The sequence below is a fragment of the Schistocerca gregaria genome, chromosome 11 (assembly GCF_023897955.1).
Source record: "Schistocerca gregaria isolate iqSchGreg1 chromosome 11, iqSchGreg1.2, whole genome shotgun sequence".
NCBI lineage: Eukaryota > Metazoa > Arthropoda > Insecta > Orthoptera > Acrididae > Schistocerca > Schistocerca gregaria.
The window spans coordinates 155,695,338-155,710,727 of record NC_064930.1 but is presented as its reverse complement, the minus strand read 5'-3'; positions in this window follow the sequence as shown (position 1 = coordinate 155,710,727).

Here is a 15,390-nt window from a genome sequence, read left to right as displayed (position 1 = left end):
ACCTTGCTCGCCAAACTGCCGAATTTTCCAGAAAGAGCGTAAAATCATGGAATACAAGACCCTGGACCGACTAACCTATACTGAGGCCAAAAGGAAATACGACCAACTCCATCCTGTGAGAATGACATCTTCCTACGCTGCTGCTACAAAACCTGTGCTAGCCCCATCTGGTTCTCCAATTGTGGCCGGATCGACGAGTAGTACAACTCCTCCTGCCCCCTCGCCAGTGGGGGGCTCTACCCATCGGGTTGCTCCTGCGCCACCTACCTGAGGAGCAACACCATCCCACCCATCGGGGACATCCGTCCTCACTGCTAAGCTGGAGAAGTGTCCAACTTCTTCGGCTTCTCACGCTCGCAAGGGACCCCTTGGGTCCCTCCCTTCCCAGGCTTCCAACAGCGAGAAGGCTGACGACCGACAGTGGCGTAAGTGCCCGCAATCAGCTGGTCGTAGGGCTTCACGATCCTCCTCCGTCCCGGAGACTGAATCGGTGAAGCCCTCCCAGTCGGTGCGACCCAAGGAACGGCGTGAGAAACCCAAGAAGAGCTCTCAGCCCAAGGAACTCGCGGTCACAGCCATCCCACCGCAATCTTCCGGCTCTGCGTCTGAGGATGCGGTGGAGATTCTGGCGTCTGCTGAGGACCTCGATCTCGCTGGTCCATCAGACGCCATGGAAAGCACTATCACAGGTGCTAAATTGGAGACAGCAGGTGACCCAGCGGCGTAATCTCCCTTCCCAGTCCCATCACGCCTTTCTCAGCCATGGACAACTCCATCCTCCAGTGGAAGTGTAGTGGTTTCATCCACCATCTAGCTGAGCTCCGCCAACTTATCAGCCTTCATCCTTTCTTCTGCATTGCTCTGCAGGAAACTTGGTTTCTGGCAATGCGAACCCCCGCCCTCCGTGGCTACCGGGGTTATTATAAGAACCGGGCAACTTATGAAAGTGTGTCTGGTGGCATCTGCATATATGTCCTGAACTCTTTTCACAGCGAGTCTGTACCACTCCCAACACCTTTAGAGGCTGTCGCTGTTCGGGTGTGGACGCCACAGACTGTTACTGTCTGCAGTCTTTACCTTCCACCGGACGGTGTTGTTGCACAGCATGTCCTGGCTGCTCTGATAACCCAGTTGCCGCCACCTTTCTTGTTACTGGGCGACTTTAACACCCATAACCATCTGTGGGGTGGGTCGGTGGCAACAGGTCGAGGCGCCATCGTTGAGCATTTATTGGCGCAGCTCGATCTCTCGATATTAAAAGATGGTGCCTTCACACACTTCAGTGTGGCGCGTGGCACATACTCCGCCATTGACCTTTCGATCTGTAGCCCTAGCCTCTTACCGTCTGTCCACTGGAGAGTGCATGACGACCTTTGTGGTAGTGACCACTTTCCGATCTTTCTGTCACTGCCACAGCGTCAGTCTTCTGGGCGCCCTAGCAGATGGACTCTGAATAAAGCTGACTGGGACTTGTTCTCCTCCACCGCCGCTATTGAGCCTCTCTCTACCGATGACATTGATGCAGTGGTTCAATCGGTCACCACCGGCATCGTTACTGCTGCCGAATCTGCCATTCCCCGTTCTTCTGGGTCCCCTCGGCGGCGGACTGTGCCTTGGTGGTCGCCTGAGATCGCTGAAGCGATTAAAGCTCGCCGGCGGGCGCTCCAGCGTTACAAGCGACATCCCTCAATCAAACACCTTATCGCCTTCAAACGGCTGCGTGCTCAAGCCCGCCGCATTATCCGCCAACGCAAGCAGGAGTGCTGGGAGCGGTATGTGTCCACCATTGGCCTCCATGTCACTCCATCGCAGGTCTGGGCCAAGATTCGCCGCCTCTATGGCTATCGGACCCCTGTCAGCGTCCCTGCGCTCTCACTGAATAGAGCAGTTAGTACTGACTCCGACGTCATTGCAAACCGCTTGGCAGAGCACTTTGCTCTGAATTCCGCTTCTGCCAACTACCCCTTGGGCTTCCACTCCACTAAAGAGCGGATAGAACGTCGGAGTCTTTCTTTTCGCACCCACCATCCTGAATTGTACAATGTTCCATTCAGTGAGTGGGAATTCCGCATTGCCCACGCCGCTTGTCCTGATACCACTCTCAGATGCTGAAACACCTTTCAGTGGACTGCCAGCGACGCCTCCTCGACCTTTACAACCGCATTTGGGTCGAGGGTGAGTTTCCGTCGCAATGGCGGGAAAGTCTTGTTGTCCCCATTCTGAAACCTGGTAAGAACCCTTTGGAGGTGACAGCTATCGTCCCATTAGCCTCACCAACGTTCTTTGCAAGTTGCTTGAACGGATGGTGTGCCGGCGCTTGAATTGGGTCCTGGAGTCTCGGGGCCTTCTGGCGCCGTCTCAGGGTGGGTTCTGTAAAGGCCGCTCCGCCGCCGACAATCTGGTGAGCCTGGAGTCGGCCATCCGTACTGCCTTTGTCCACCGTCAGCATCTGGTCGCTGTCTTTTTCGACATGCGGAAGGCGTATGATACGACTTGGCGTCATCACATCCTTTCTACGCTTCATGGATGGGGTTTTTGGGGCCTTCTGGCTCCGTCTCAGGGTGGGTTCCGTAAAGGCCGCTCCGCCGCCGACAATCTGGTGAGCCTGGAGTCGGCCATCCGTACTGCCTTTGTCCACCGTCAGCATCTGGTCGCTGTCTTTTTCGACATGCGGAAGGCGTATGATACGACTTGGCGTCATCACATCCTTTCTACGCTTCATGGATGGGGTCTTCGGGGCCTTCTGGCGCCGTCTCAGGGTGGGTTCTGTAAAGGCCGCTCCGCCGCCGACAATCTGGTGAGCCTGGAGTCGGCCATCCGTACTGCCTTTGTCCACCGTCAGCATCTGGTTGCTGTCTTTTTCGACATGCGGAAGGCGTATGATACGACTTGGCGTCATCACATCCTTTCTACGCTTCATGGATGGGGTCTTCGGGGCCTTCTGGCGCCGTCTCAGGGTGGGTTCTGTAAAGGCCGCTCCGCCGCCGACAATCTGGTGAGCCTGGAATCGGCCATCCGTACTGCCTTTGTCCACCGTCAGCATCTGGTCGCTGTCTTTTTCGACATGCGGAAGGCGTATGATACGACTTGGCGTCATCACATCCTTTCTACGCTTCATGGATGGGGTCTTCGGGGCCTTCTGGCGCCGTCTCAGGGTGGGTACTGTAAAGGCCGCTCCGCCGCCGACAATCTGGTGAGCCTGGAGTCGGCCATCCGTACTGCCTTTGTCCACCGTCAGCATCTGGTCGCTGTCTTTTTCGACATGCGGAAGGCGTATGATATGACTTGGCGTCATCACATCCTCTCTACGCCTCATGGATGGGGTCTTCGGGATCCACTGCCGACTTTTATCGGAAATTTTCTGTCGCATCGAACCTTCCGCTTGCACGTCGCGGCCTCATATACACTCCTGGAAATGGAAAAAAGAACACATTGACACCGGTGTGTCAGACCCACCATACTTGCTCCGGACACTGCGAGAGGGCTGTACAAGTAATGATCACACGCACAGCACAGCGGACACACCAGGAACCGCGGTGTTGGCCGTCGAATGGTGCTAGCTGCGCAGCATTTGTGCACAGCCGCCGTCAGTGTCAGCCAGTTTGCCGTGGCATACGGTGCTCCATCGCAGTCTTTAACACTGGTAGCATGCAGCGACAGCGTGGACGTGAACCGTATGTGCAGTTGACGGAATTTGAGAGAGGGCGTATAGTGGGCATGCAGGAGGCCTGGTGGATGTACCGCTGAACTGCTCAACACGTGGGGCGTGGGGTCTCCACAGTACATCGATGTTGTCGCCAGTGGTTGGTGGAAGGTGCACATGCCCGTCGACCTGGGACCGGACCGCAGCGACGCACGGATGCACGCCAAGACCGTAGGATACTACGCAGTGCCGTAGGGGACCACACCGCCACTTCCGTGCAAATTAGGGACACTGTTGCTCCTGGGGTATCGGCGAGGACCATTCGCAACCGTCTCCATGAAGCTGGGCTACGGTCCCGCACACCGCTAGCCTGTCTTCCGCTCACGCCCGAACATCGTGCAGCCCACCTCCAGTGGTGTCGCGACATGCGTGAATGGAGGGACGAATGGAGACGTGTCGTCTTCAGCGATGAGAGTCGCTTCTGCCTTGGTGCCAATGATGGTCGTATGCGTGTTTGGCGCCGTGCAGGTGAGCGCCACAATCAGGACTGCATACGACCGAGGCACACAGGGCCAACACCCGGCATCATGGTGTGGGGAGCGATCTCCTACACTGGCCGTACACCTCTGGTGATCGTCGAGGGGACACTGAATAGTGCACAGTACATCCAAACCGTCATCGAACCCATCGTTCTACCATTCCTAGACCGGCAAGGGAACTTGCTGTTCCAACAGGACAATGCACGTCCGCATGTAACCCGTGCCACCCAACGTGCTCTAGAAGGTGTAAGTCAACTACCCTGACCAGCAAGATCTCCGGATCTGTCCCCCATTGAGCATGTTTGGGACTGGATGAAGCGTCGTCTCATGCGGTCTGCACCTCCAACACGAACGCTGGTCCAACTGAGGCGCCAGGTGGAAATGGCATGGCAAGCCGTTCCACAGGACTACATCCAGCATCTCTATGATCGTCTCCATGGGAGAATAGCAGCCTGCATTGCTGCGAAAGGTGGATATACACTGTACTAGTGCCAACATTGTGCATGCTCTGTTGCCTGTGTCTATGTGCCTGTGATCAGTGTGTCAGTGTGATCATGTGATGTATCTGACCCCAGGAATGTGTCAATAAAGTTTCCCCTTCCTGGGACAATGAATTCACGGTGTTCTTATTTCAATTTCCAGGAGTGTAGTTCCTCCCAAGTCCAGGAGAACGGTGTGCCACAGGGTTCTGTTCTAAGTGTCTGTCTGTTTTTAATAGCCATTAACGGGCTCGCTGCGGCCGTGGGAAATTGTGTCTCCGCTTCCCTGTATGCTGACGACTTCTGCCTTTACTACAGCTCTATTGGCATTGCAGCTGCTGAACGTCAGCTACAGGGCGCAATCCGCAAGGTGCAGTCTTGGGCTGTAGCGCATGGTTTTCAGTTTTCGGCAGCCAAGACCTGCGTTATGCATTTCTGCCGGTGACGCACTGTTCACCCGGAGCCGCGGCTTTATCTTGACGGGGAGCATCTTACAGTGATGGAGTTACATAGGTTTTTGGGGGTGGTTTTTGATGCCCGGTTGACTTGGCTGCCTCATATTCGGCAGCTTAAACAGGCGTGTTGGCGGCATCTAAATGCTCTGCAATGCCTGAGCCACACCAGGTGGGGCGCCGACCGATCTACTCTCCTACGGCTTTACCAGGCGTTGATCCAGTCCCGTCTGGACTATGGGAGTTTGGCTTATGGCTCAGCGTCCCCATCTGCGTTGCAGCTGCTGGACCCAATCCTCCACAGCGGGATATGCCTTGCCACTGGTGCCTTCCTGACCAGGCCTGTGGACAGCATACTTGTGGAGGCAGGTGTCCCTCCACTGAGACTACGACGCCAACAATTACTGGCTGCTTATTCTGCCCATGTTTTTAGCTTGCCCGGGCATTCAAATTATCGTGTCCTGTTCCCGCAGTCAGTCGTCCGTCTGCCAGAACGTCGGCCCCAGTCGGGTTGTCCGATAGCCGTACGCGTCAAACAGCTTCTCTGCGGGCTTGGGTGTTTCCCTGTACCACCTGCTTTCCGGGCCCCTCTGCGTACACCCCCATGGTGTGTGCCTCGCCCTTGCCTTCGGCTGGACTTGGCACAAGGCCCGAAGGACTCAGTCCCTCCGGTGGCCTTCCGACGCCGCTTTTATTCCATCCTGGCCACGTATCAGGGCTCTGGCGTTGTCTGCACCGACGGTTCGATGGTTGCTGGTCGTGTCGGTTATGCACTAACTCTAGGGGACCATTCTGAACGTTCGTTGCCGGCTGGCTGCAGTGTTTACACTGCTGAGCTGGTCGCTATCTTTCGTGCCCTAGAGTATATCCGCTCCTGCTCAGGTGAGTCCTTCGTTATCTGTAGCGATTCTCTGAGCGGTTTACGAGCTCTCGACCAGTGTTTCCCTCGTTCTCGTCTGGTGATGGCTATCCAGGAGTCCCTGCATACTCTTGCCCGTAGTGGCAGATCTGTGGTCTTTGTTTGGATCCTGGGCCATGTTGGGATACCCGGAAATGAAACTGTTGACCGCCTGGCGAAAGAGGCCACTAGTGCACCATCTCTGGAGATTGGCCTCTCGGCGACTGATTTGCGGGCACTATTACGCCGCAAAGTTTTCGATTTATGGGACACTGATTGGCGCAACCTGCCCGTGCCAAACTAACTCCGCCGTATCAAGGAGACGACTACTGTGTGGCGGTCATCCATGCGAGCCAACCGCAGGGAATCAGTCGTCCTTCGTCGGCTCCACATTGGCCACACCCTACTCACGCACAGGTATTTACTGTGTCGTGAGGATCCCCCTCTTTGTCGTTGTGGGGCGTCCTTGACGGTGGTCCATATTCTGTTGGAGTGCGCCCTTTTAACTGTTCTCTGGCCGACTTTTGCGCTGCCTCATACGCTCTCTGCGCTTTTATCTGACGACTCTTCCATAGCGGACATAGTTCTGCGTTTTATTTGGGCAGGGGGATTTTATCGCTTAATGTAACTGTGTGAGTTTTTGTGTTGATTCTGGCCTCTGGCCTACGATTTGTCTGATTTCTCATGTGTTTCTCGGTGGTTGGCTTTTCCCTTTTTGTTTGTATGGTCTGCCAACCACCGTCACACTCTGTGTGATTTTAGTTCGTCTTGTCTGGTCTTTGTCTACGTTTCTCTTGTTCTGTGTCGTCTGTCTTATCGTCTGTTGATCGTTTTTATTCTCTGTGGGTGTTCTTAGTATTTGGAAAAAGGGACCGATGACCGTAGCAGTCTGGTCCCTTTAACCCCCACAAACCAACCAACAATTTTTTTTTTTTTGATTTTTGTGCGTATAACACGACGGCGTGCTGAGAAGATAATGACTCGGTCTGTTTTATTTGATGAAGTCAGTAACATTGTACATCTTTAATATGGATATCTGCAGCCATCTCCTTTGTACCGCATCACATAGCGGTGTGTGACGTGACTATGTTGGTGGGTGAGAAAGAGCTCACAAAACTAAAAGCACGAATTCGAAGATTTCGTCCGCATGTGGAGCAGACTCTCCTTGAGCACGGCAGTGCCAAACTACACACGAGCGCTGCGGCATCTGCAGCAAGCCGACGTCCTTGGTTCACTGCCGTCAATCATCCTACACACAGTCTCCATTTTCGTCTTTGTGGAAAACTAAGAAAAACTTCGAGCACTTCAATTGTTTATAGCGGGGCAAGCAGAGGTAAGGTTGTGGCTCTGTTTAGTCAAACAATACACTGTGACAGTATCAACAAAATAGTATCTAGTTGGGGAAATTGTACTGGTTCCCGGGGTGAGTGTGTTGAGAGATGAATTTATAGACGTGAAGAAAAGAGATGCAGAATGTTAATGAAGTTTGTTTTATTTAAAAAGCGTTGCGAGTTTTATGTGAAAACATGTGTCGGCATTACTCCTCAATTCGTCCTCGTACAGTGAATGTCTGAGAAAATACGTACATTGATCAAAATAAGTGTTGACATGAATGCTGTTAACAGCACTAGGTTCAAAAAATTTGAACTGTATGCCAATTGCAGATTAATTTTATTTGCAGTTAGTGCGATTATATGAGTGGATTATTAGATTTAATGGTGAGCATTTATGTAATTTTTAAGCATTGTCTGTATTGCCTCGTCTTCCATTAACACTGACGATTGGTAGCATGATCTGTTGTCCGTCCATGGTTATTCAGAACATCGATTCAGTGCTGAACCGAAGCTGCTGGCTTGAGTTATTTAGCCAGGATAATCCTGTGCATCGTGGGTCACGTATGCCATTAATCTTTCAAAAAAATGGTTCAAATGGCTCTGAGCACTACGGGACTTCACATCTGAGGTCATCAGACCCATAGTACTTAGAACTACTTAAATTTAATTAACCTAAGGACATCACACACACCCATTCCCGAGGCAGGATTCGAACCGGCCATTAATGTTTCCTTGAATTATTAATTTCAACAGGTTTTATTGTTGCGGAATTGCGCTACCAAAATAATGGAGTTTTGCTCTCTGGATGCTGTTGAGAATTTCTGCGTCTTCGTACCACCATATTTTTGACTATATCTGTCGATGGTATCCTTAATATTTTTCGATACGATCGCATTTAAAATGCCTAATCCAGTCCATGACTCAGCTCCATAGTGTAGGACACCGAACGTGTAACATCGAAGTAGTCGAGTGCGAATCCTAATGACTGCTCTGAAGGTTCTCAGCAGTCGCCGCGGACTAAATGACTGCAGGGGACTCGGTGCATTGGCTACAAGTCTTCTAGTAATTCTGGAGATTTTCCTTTGGACTAAGTACGAGGTCGTTCCTCGTTGTTTAGATCGTGCAGGTTTCAGACCGTTTCTGTTACTATGGCTACACTACTAAATGTGTGTCCACCACCATATCAGTGAAACGGCGGCCCTCTTTCGTTATGTCTTACAAGGAGATTTCTCCAGTGGTATTATCGACTTTCTGAAACCATCTATACGGTCATGTAGGTTAAGCAGACAAGTATCACACACTGCAGCCAATCATCCTGGTGGGTCGACATTTGCGAGGAACTGACAGGTGAACGACAGCTGCTGAAGTGTGTGCTTCCGCAGAAGGCACCTGGTCCCTGCACCCATGCTGACTGCTCTTCATTGGCGTTCAAAGTTTGCATTTGCACGCCAGTACCTCAACTGAAAATCCACTGAGTGCTACAGGTGGCCTCTCCATATTAATCACATTTTATGCTCCATCGGACAGATTTCCATTGGCGTGTAACATCTGGAAGCAAACGCCCTGCAACCCCGAGGGAGCGTTATGGTGTGGGCCATGTTTTCGCGGCACTCCCTGGGTGATCTCGTTATTCTGAAAGGCACAATGGATCAACCCTAGTAAATCGAGATATATGCTTCCTGTAACAGTGTTTCCGGCAAAGAAAAATGAATCATAAACCTTTTCCCTCTAAACTGCACAAAACACGTTAAATTTAGGAGAGTCTATTTTATGTTGTACAACTTCATGTGGTTGTCCCGTACCTCATATTGTCACATTATGACAGTTCACCTCTCCGTATAAATGGAATGTTGCGTCGTCACTAAACACTGACTATGGGAGAAAACGGCCATCCTCCACCTTGACAAGAGTGAAATTACAGAACTTCACACGATGTTATCACCCTCACGGAGAGCTCGCAGTAGATGACTTAAATATTATTTGATGCATAAACGTCGACGCATAGACGCCAGACGGACATCGGGGGCATGCTGAGCTGTCGAGCTGCACGGCGAACGGATTTCTGCGTACCCCTCGTGAAACTGAGGCGGACGCGTTCGACGTCTGTGTCGTTCACTCGGGGACGGCCCGGCGATTTGCCTTTCCGCAAACATTCTGTTTCTCTTAATCGTTGATGCCATCGTCTAATGCTCTGTGCTGTAGGATTACCCGCACCGTGCTTTGTACGAAAGTCGCTCCGACCACTTATTACTGCCCACACTGCGCAAAATGCAGAACACAGAACGCTTCCTGTCGTCGCGACACCATTTTTACTAGGACTGAAATGGACGGACAGTGCTGCTGTCAAGCGGTAACCATGTAAAGCCCGAGGGTTTGCGCACATATGTCGAATAACATAATAGTTACTTTTTTAAAAATCTGTGGATTCTTTTTGATACACCCTGTATATTTACACTCTAAACCGTACCACCAAGAAATTACCCCAGTGTGAAGGAAATCGGTAGATTTGATGTACGTGTTGAGGCAACAAATCATAACAATTGCACGAAAATTGGGTGATTCATCTAGGAGAAAATCATAACGCGCAACCAGCTATTCGGCTTGATCTTGATTGTTAAAGGTGGTGGATGTCCTCCTGACGGATGTCGTACCATATTCAGTTCATTTGATTCGTTACATCGTCAAATCGCGACGTGGTTGGAAGGAGCTGCCCATATAGCTCCAAAATTGTGGAGATAGGCGACGATCTTGCTGTCCAGTGTAGTGTCTGGTACGTACACACAGATGAAACTTTCACCATGTGTGGTGCGTAAAATATCGTGGACACTGAAAGCTTTGCCAGCAGAGTTTAACCCCTCGTAATGACAAAAGCTGGTCCTACCGCATATTGAAGTCCACTACCAGGTGTCTGGATACTTTTGATCGGATAGTGTACCTCAGAATGTTAGCAGTGGCCAGAAGTTGGAACATTCGGCTTTCCGCTTAAGGCTGGTGGGGGGCGGTTTAAGATAACTCTAAATATAGAGACATCTGGCAGCATTGGAGGAAACTGTCCATCAAAGTAGTTGTGTTGCGCTCTCTACCTACATTTGTTCTCGTGGGCGTCAGAGCCGCCGTAGGCAAGACGCCCCCTGGGTTTTATACTGCGGACACCGTAATCGTGCCTGATGATCTCTCATAAATTATGAAATGTTTTCGCAGATTTCAATTATGGTGGGACAACAACTGTACAATATACCGTAAATATGCAGGATGTTCCGAAATTCCCGTTACAATCTTCTAGTGTAGAGGGGGATTGAGTACATAATACTCGTATTCTGAATTGGAACCCATCTCCTGTAATGCACCGTTTCCTCGCTCCAGCCATTTGAAAACATGTTGGTAACGCGACCACTTGTACAAGTAAGTTATTAAGTGTGACCCAGTACATCAATAGTTCCATAATTCCACTCATTAAAAGGAAACTTTATAAGTTTTCAGAAACACTGTTCTTTACAGTACGGCGTTTTCCAATTCGGGTGCGCTGCGTCTGTTTGAAGCACTGCAGTCTCCCCTGCTGACGGTGAACGCACCATTTTCTCAAAGTCGTTGCGCAGTTGTGGCGAAAAGCGTATGCCGTGAAGTCGGACGCTGCGGAGAACGAGCTTGATATAGGCGACGAACTTCGCCATACAGAAGGATCATGTCGGTGTAATCGGCATAAGTGCACTCCGCAATGTAGATCAATACTGACAGACACGTGAGTGACGCACGAGCCATGTCAGAGTGGCAGGGCAGACGGTAAATGACATCCGACGTAAGCACCTCCCCCCGCCCTCTCCGTCCCCACGATGACTACCCTGTTGCACAGCCACCTAGCAAGCATGTATTCAAACGGCCGTAGCACGAAAAGTATTTGTTGCCGTACGTGGGTTCCAATTTAAAATATTGTCGTTTAGTTCCCACTAAAAGTGCTGGAATTTTGGAAAACTCTGTATCTGTCCAGTAAACTGTGTAACTGGTGTCGTACCACATTCGAAATATCCGATTATATTTCAGGATTTCGGTGTTATGGCACTCTGCAGAAACATTACTCAATTTTCCTGTATATTGTTATCATTAAAGTCAAGTACCGTTTCTGTCTCCATACCATAAAGCATAAGTACCATTTATATAATTTCAAGCACTATTTCAGTTGCTAGGTTTTAGGAAAAAATAATTGTATCATTCTCAAAATATCGGAGAGAAGCGATATAGTTCCTACAAAGAACTTGAAGAAAATCATTTTGGGTACTAGGCCATGTCATTGTAAAACACTGAAAATATCGAAATTTCGACTATCTTTCCAGCAATCCTCTTCAGAGCGAATAAATGCCAGGAAATTTCAAATCAGTGCACACTCCACTGCAAAGTGAGAGTTCAATTAGGGAACTACTATTTCTTCTTCTTCACCTTTCATTAATTTCCCGAATTCCTCGTCCTTTTTGTTTGTTGCTGTCTTTATACAAGGTGTTTCACAACTCATGTTACACATTTTTTGAGCTTTCAGTTTTACTTAGAAACTCATGCCTGCAAACTTCACCCAACGACGGCGTGGAGCATCAAAGTTACAGGCGCCAGCTCCGGTAAATGTATGTATACACAGGATGAGCCGTGATTGTGTTACAACCTTTCTAGGATGATGGAAACAGACAAATGTATCGATTTGAGGTAAGGGCCCCTGCACCAGAAACAAACGTGTCGAAAGTTGTAAGTGAAAATCGTTATCCTACTTCCAGCAGTGGAATGCAGGTACTGGTACTGTTGTTGCTAGGATTGTATAGTAGGCAACTTTCAGAGGCGGCAGTATAGACCAAAACAGGAAAAAATGTGCAGTAAACATGGACTCTAAACTCCGTACATCAGGAGCTATAAGCACTTGTTCAACAGTGGAGATGGGTTTCACGCTAGCGAAGATGAACAAGTGCTCATGGTTCATGATGTGTGCATTTTACAGCCTATGTGTACTGCGCATTGTTTTCTTCTTTCGTTCCATACCACCGTCTCTGAAAGTTTCCTGTCCTACATCTTAGCAACAACGACAACGGTTCATACTGGCAGAGGTAACAGAAAGGTTCTCTGTTATAATTTTCCGGTACAAGGACATAATCTCAAATTTATACATTTATCCATCTGCATCATCTTAGAAAGTTTGTAACATCTCCGTGGGATCACTCTATTTTTGTAGGCGCCGATGCCTATAACTTTGACGCTCTGTTGTTTCGCTAGATGACGTTTTCAGAAGTAGATTCCTATGTAAAACTTGATCAGTTAAGTCCCCTGTACAGCCCAGAGTAGTGTGAAGCATGATTTGAGAAACACCCTGTATATAGAATAAATAACATCAGGGAATGGACTAGAGCACTGCCTCACTCACTTCTCACGTATTGCCTTCCTTTTATGTCCTTCAACTCGTACAGCAGCTGTCATATTTCTGGTGGAGTTCTAAGTAATGCTTCGCTCGTTATATTTTATTCCTGGTTGCATCTTAAATTCAAACTGTTTATTCTGGTCAACATTGTCAAAAGTTTTTTCTGTATCTAAAGATGTTATAAATATGGGTTCTGTTCCCTCCAAATTGATTTTCATTTAGATCAGCTTCTGTAAGGTGTTCCATTCCTCTGTAAATAGTTTGTGTCAGTGTTTTCAGCTAGGAGTTATCATAGTGGTGGTTTGGCAATATTCGCACTGACCCAGATTTGCGTCATTTGGTATTGGTGTTATTACGTTTCTCGTTTAGTGTGAGGATTTAGCGGTTATTTCAGCTGGCGTAGACGGTCAGGAATGAAGCAGCAAATCCCGGCAGAGTGAGTCGTCGCCATCTCCGCCAGAGCCCTCTGGTAGCGAAGCCCTGCCCTACAGACAACTGAATGTGTGAGGGACTAGTAGTGATGTGGTGAACAGGAAAATGGTATTGCTAAAAGTTTTATCCACGCCTTTTAGAATTTACAATGAAGATATGGCACGGAATTTAATAGCAAAAGAAAACAGCTATAGTAGCAGTCTCTCTCTTGTAGTTCAACGTCAGTGATACAATAATAGACCAACTGAATCTGTAGAGGTAGTAATATAATTTCTTTTGTGACCCGCAAGATACTTTCGTATAAATCTGAGCCTGAGAGGTTGTCATGTAACTACCAACAGAAATATTATATGAAACATGTAGATCTGTCAGTAAAATCGTCAAGAAATTCGTTTTTTAAATGCTGTCTGTTTAATTTAGCATTCAGCTCACATAAAACCAGGAGAATTATCCTCTTTCACACAAAGAAAGAGTTTATCTCATTAGTGACCTATCACAATCTCATTTTGACACTTGAATAATTTGAAAAAAAAAGAAAGAAAGAAGGCCTGTGTCCGTTTTGAAAATGCAATTAGTGACAATATAATTTATAAAAGGCATTGAGTGCGAACTGTTACTAAACGATTTCTGATACAGAATTTGATTATATGATAATAAATAATCAGGATACTAATTAGAAAAAGCAGACTGAGGCACCTGAAAATATTTTTTTCTTTCACTGTTCATTTGTGTGATGGTACTGATATGATATTTTGCATTTCTTTTGACATTGAAATAATTTACCTGTTTAAGCACTGAGAATGTACTAAGTAAATATGTAATATATGTATCAGTATTATAGGCAAACTTATTTTTCTAATTACTGATTGTTAACTACAAGCAAATGGTAGCTGTTTTGGCATTTGTCTTAGTAGCATTTAGCACAAAAACGAAAATAAAACATTTTTTTTCTTAGTAAGAATTTTATTTCATTGTTGTCATCCTACAAATGTTCATGACGCTATGCAGTTTCTTTTGACAGTGAGATATATTTTGTAGAAAGTACCTTAAAATATATGTAGATGAAGCCTGGTAAAGAAAGTGTGCGTATTAAAATTTAAAATAAGTGTCTGCAGCAGCATAATCAGGTTTAGTTTGTAGTGTGGGTGTGAGCCCGACGTGGGATCCGAAGCACGGACCCCACGGGGGTGCCCAGCATGCGCCACATGCCAGGGCAGATGCGGAGGCTAGTGTTCGGAAGTCTGAAAATTCCAGCGCCGGCCGGGAATTGAACCCCCAGCCGAGGCGCTGGAACGTTCCAGACCCCTTACCACTAGACCACCGGGGACCCCGGCTGTTTCCTCCTCTTAACTCGGTCTGGTAGTCGTGTCAGAGTACAGTACAGCACAGCACAGCACTTCCTTTTGTCGGCTGTGTTTACTTCGGAGGCTGAGTGGCGGAGTCTAGCCGGCAACGTTAGGACGCTGTGAGGGGGAGTGTTTACCTGACCCAGCTGAAGTTTTATTGCGTGGCTGTAGTTGCTTCAAAGTTATCAAAAACATTTGAAATCAGCCTCTGCGACTGTATGCAGTCGACACTTGTTGGTCGTTTGTTTCAACCTGTTCCCAAATGCCTCGAGAAAACCGAAGAAACATCTTCACTAATCGAGGCGACTGCCATAGCAGAATGACCCGCATACATTCTATAATTACAAGTCAACGCCTAGCTTACACCGGATAATTCTATTTGTTTCATCAGTGTTTTAACAATGCACGAAATACCACTGCATATTAATCAGTTGCAAATAAACATCTGTGTGTGAAGTTCAGGTCTGCGCCGTAGATTTTTCGTGAAAACTTCGGGATAAAATAGTAACATGTGTTTCATATTAATATGTAATTTAGTTATCAACATCTTTAATACAGTGGTCACACGGTTACTCTCCATTTTTGACTTTCAGTGGCCGATGTACGATATAGCCTTTGAGTATGTTATCGCGTTGCGCCGTTTCTTCCTTTTTCCGACTCTGTGGGAGCTGTCGCATTCTCTCCGCGCTGCACTTTTTAGGCTTCTGGGAAGGCTTTTGTCGCGTTTTCTGTAATTTAGAGCATATTTACAAGTCCTATGAGACGAACTCTTCCTTTGTGTCATAGGTTTAAACTCGATATATATTTTCCTTTATATTCCGGCGAATATTTTTATTTTCTATGCCTACACTGGTACGATGACAACACAGGCAATAAGC